Genomic DNA, 5,074 nt, shown 5'->3' with positions numbered 1-5,074 from the left:
TTCGTTGGAAGTGTGAGGAACCATTGTTTCGCCTTATCCTTTAGCTAAAATTGAAATAACCAAAGCTTGACCTATTCCAATGCAAAATCATGCCCTCGAATAGTACTACATATGGACGAAAACTCCGCCAAATGAGTGTATGGTTCATCATTAGATCTCCCATTAAAGTGGGGAAGTATATTGATGTAGTGGGGCTTGCAATTGAACATCCTTCTTTCACAAACTATTGGAGAGTCATTGTCGGTGACCACCAGCCTAACATGGTCATTTACTCCCAGTGGGGGTTGTTGACGACAGTATGGACCGTTAACTTCTTGATCCACCGGCCTTCGATTATCTCTTCCATCACCTCCCCTATCACCTCTTCGGTTTCCACCTTGATTACCTCTTTGATTACCTCCTCCCACGAAACGAGGAATCCGGTTAGGGTTAATATTGTTGTTGTTATTGTTGTTGTAAAACCCATTATTCCGGTTCCTTTGATTATTGTTTCGTGGTTGACGGTTGTTTTCGTAACCGTCATTCGCACATTCCCGTACCCATAGTTATCGTTCCCCACAAAGTTGGCATTTTGGTAACCAAACTCATCATCTTCAAAACCTCTATCATAAGATGTTTTCCCGATTCACATAACCCCATTCGTTATCATCAACCCATTCATTATAATTACCCCCGTCATCCGAGTACTCCGAGTGAATACTCACGTGTTCCGGCGATTGATAACCGGGAACGCTATACGGTTCGTCATCGGGGATAGCATTTCTCAAATAATCTAAATTAAAGAACGGGTCTTCATTCGCGGGATTGCCGCGATCTCGGTTGCCTCTACGGTCGGAATTAACATTCCGATCATCAAGGTTGTTGGGTAAGGAGTTATGTCGGTGAAGGTTTTGTTGTTGGGGTGTTCTTTGGGTGTTATTGGTGTTTTGGTTTTGGAAAGGTGGTGTGGGGGGTCTAGAGTTGTTATTACCATCCGGTTGCTCTTGAGGTATAGGTTGGATATTTTGAGCAGGATTGAAGTTGCCTCGGTATTGGAATTGGTTCGGATTTTGGTTTTGGTTGAGGTTTTGGTTTGAATTTTGGTTTGCCATTGAATCGGTTTCAATGGATGGTGTGAGTTGTGGTGTTTGGGTGACTTGGTTAGTAGCAAGTGTTGCTTCCAACCGGCTTGCTAAATTCCTTCTTGCAACTCTTTCGATTTCTGGTTCATAAACCAACGGTGAAGTCCTCCCGGAGTTCCGCGTATGCATACACTACCTGTAACCTGCACAAGTAACACACCCCGCGTAACAAGGAAAAAGACAAAGTACAAGAAGAGAAACTAAGCAATTTAAACAGTTAATCACGTAAATTCAAACAATATCCAAACACAAAGCGCACGCCCTCCCCGGCAACGGTGCCAAAGTTTGATCGGATTGTCGCGCTCCGGTCAAAGATAATATTTATAAGCCCAAATTACCCTTAACTATGTGTTAGTGGTAGTAAGGGGTCGAACCACAAAGAGTATGTGGTTTGTGTATGGATTCGATTGAATTAAAACAAATTTCACAATTTATGAAGCTTACTGGAATGTTTTTGTATTTTTGTTTAACTGAGAGATGTGAATTTAATCTAAAGAAATTGATGTAATTGATTGACAACTAAAAATTAACAATTGCACAAAGATTGGATTAATAAACGATAATGAGAAAAAGGGTTCACACCCGGTTTCGGTAATTGTCAACCTAGGGTTTCTACAAGTTTTTAGATCCAACTCAATTGTGTATGATTAGCGGATTTAGTGTACCGTGACTTAGGTGCTAATAACTATCAACGTTTCGAGAAACGGACAAGAATACACTTTATGATCAACACAAGTAAAACCTAACCAAGACAATGCATACTACACATAACCATTTCGTAAAGTCATAACTTTTAACATCGTTCGACAATTTACGAATACGAAACAAATGTAAACAATTGTCAATGGTTTCAAAAATAAAACACAAATTGTCACAAAGTTGAAACAAGAACAATTCGAAACCCTAAAGTTAACAACTACCTACGCCGGGGTGAAACCGAGATGATTAGCCGCTCATGGTTGAAGAAGCTTGATCAGCGGACGATTGGAACTTGATGAAGATCATCTTAAAGCTTGAAGGATGGAGGAATGGTGAATGATGAAGGTTTGGTGATGGATGATGATGAATGGATGAATAGAGTGATGGCTAGGGTTTGGAATCAAGATTGAGATGTTGAAATCCTTCTTGATTCGGGTTGTAGAGATGATGTGTAATGGAATGGTAGATGATAATAGGCTCCAAGATCAAGTTCAAACCTCTAGTCAATGTGTAACTCCCGTTTCTTGGTCAAAATTGATGTTATAACTCGTACCCAACTCAAAAATCAAGTTTTTCGCGATATGAGAATGTAGGTGGCGTCACCGACGGCCATTTAGGGCGTCCCTGACGGCCCTTAGAAGTCTCAGTTTCGCCCGACGGCTTAATTAGCTGTTTACGGAGGTTTCTAGCCGACGGAACAATCCAGAGGGCGTCGCCGACGACCCTTTTAGGCGTCCTCGACGCTGCCTGGTTTTGTCAGTTTCGTCCAAAACTGTTTTCTTCATAACTTCTTCGTTATAGCTCCGTTTTACTCACCGTTTTCGCCCACGTTCTCATAATTCAGCCCTCTATCATGACATCTTCCAATATAATCATTTTTAATCCATCAACATTCCCCAAAATACATCCAATCTTAGTGATTAACCCGTTTTTCTTCATTTCACATCCTCGGTTGATCCGTTTCGCGTCCCGGTGCTCCGTTTAGCTCCCGATTAGCTCCTTAAACTCTTTTAGACCTGTAAAACACAAATCCCATTAAAAGTAGGCTATTCAAGATTAAAAGCTACGTAAAAACATCAACTTAAGCATAAACGATCACCAGTTTTCAACCACGTATCAAAGACCCACTTTGTGCCAATAGGATTTACATCTTCTGGCAGTGGTACAAGCTCCCATACTTGTTGTCTTTTAAACTGCTGGAGCTCCTCTTTCATGGCCTCTACCCAGCTGTTGTCTTTCAGTACCTCTTGGTACTTTACTGGCTGATGGAGAGATAGAAAACCAGCAAAAAGACAGATATCTTGGGATTGACTTCTTGTGAGCACCCCTTCACTGATGTTGCCAATGATTTGGTCAGGTGGATGAGACTTCAAGAAGATAAGATCTCCTTTGTATGGAACAATGGCATTAAATGGTGAGGGCTGCAGATGTGAATCATCTGAGTTAACCACTGCTGGTGACTTTGATGATCCAGCAGTGGCTTCAAATGGAGGTGGAGGAATAGGAGGGAGTGGTGTGGACACATGTTGACTTTTATCCGCTATTTGAGGACTTTTATCAACAGTGTTTGATGAAGTGGAAGAAGAAGTTGATGGGCTACTTTGGTAAACAACTGTTGAGGTAGTAGTGGTTGAGCTTTGACAGCTGTTTTGAACATCTGCTGCTTTACCATTTGATACAGACATTTGTTGTGGAATGATGACTTCATATCCATAGTCTAATGGAGGATTTTGTGATGGACCTGCACTGTTAGTCTTGACAGAAACATTTTCAAAAGTAAATTTATCAAGATTAAACAATTCTGCAGGATTTGCAGGGATTTTCTTTGTAGAAAGTTCATTGAACTTTACATTCAAAGTCTCTTCCACTGTTTTGGTCCTTGTGTTAAACACTTTGTAGGCCTTAGCAGTGGTTGAGTATCCCAAATGATATCCACTGTCTACTTTGACTGCAAATTTTGAAATTGAGTCTTTTAAATTCAAAATAAAGCATGGGCAGCCAAACACTTTAAAGTATGAGATCAGTGGTTTGATTTTATACAGCAGTTCATAGGCAGTCTTTTGATGCCTGGAGTTGATTAAAACTTTGTTCTGGACATAGCAAGCAGTGTTTACTGCCTCTGTCCAGAAAGTTAATGGCAAACCTGAATCAGCAAGCATGGTTCTGGCAGCCTCAATCAAAGTCCTTTTCTTTCTTTCAACAACCCCATTTTGTTCTGGTGTCCTTGGAATAATGTATTGCCTTACAATACCTTTTGACACATAAAACTCATCCAACTCCCTATTTCTGAACTCTCTGTCATTGTCACTCCTGAAGACTTTTACTGGCAAGTCAAATTGCTTTTCAACCTGTTTCACAAAGTCTTGCAAAATGCCTGCAGTCTCATCTTTGGAATGTAAGAAATAAGTCCATGTAAACCTAGAAAAGTCATCTACAATCACCAAACAAAATCTTTTCTTTTTGAGACTCATGACTTTAACTGGGCCAAACAGATCCATGTGCAGCATTTGCAAACACTTGGTTGTTTTGGACTCTTCAATGGACTTAAATGAGCTTTTATGTTGTTTTCCTTTTAAGAAGGAAACACAATGCTCAGGATAGGTGAACAGTTTTTGAGGTAGACCTCTTACTAACCCATGTTTTGACAAAGCAGTTGTCACACCCCAACCGATGGCGGAATCATCGGGGCGCGGCACTGAGCGAAACAGATCGTCCAGAAGTTTCCACAACAACTATTATATAAATTCAGTTTAAATGACACGTCCCATACCGTGTCCCAAAGAAATAACAAGTTATCATAGAAAGCAACAAGACAAGTAATTCCGTTCCGACAACTCAGAATTAATTATTACAGACAAATGTTTATTGTTTCTAGACTCCCTAGCCTTGATTTCATCACCATTCACCTAAGCATCCTAGCAGCTTAAACACCTGTCACATACGTCAAAATAAAGTCAATACATAATGTAAAGGTGAGCATACAAGTTTGATAATAGCATATAGAGTTCGAATAGTTTACGCATAACCAGCACGTACACAGAGAGCAATGATGCATGTAAATTATCAACATGGACCTATCAATACCAATGACTACGGGTTGACTGTCCGAGACAGTTCGCAATACATGATCACCACCATAAATCATGCAAGTAGATTGTCCTTAACAACCCCCGTGTGAACGGGTGCTGAGTCCAAACTATAGTACTATGTTGCTAAGGCAGGTAGACAGCTTTCCATGTGTAAACATAATTGCA

The sequence above is a fragment of the Helianthus annuus genome, chromosome 7 (genome assembly GCF_002127325.2).
Source record: "Helianthus annuus cultivar XRQ/B chromosome 7, HanXRQr2.0-SUNRISE, whole genome shotgun sequence".
In the NCBI taxonomy this organism is placed as follows: domain Eukaryota; kingdom Viridiplantae; phylum Streptophyta; class Magnoliopsida; order Asterales; family Asteraceae; genus Helianthus; species Helianthus annuus.
The sequence above is the reverse complement of the archived record's forward strand: the minus strand, read 5'-3'. Positions refer to the sequence as shown.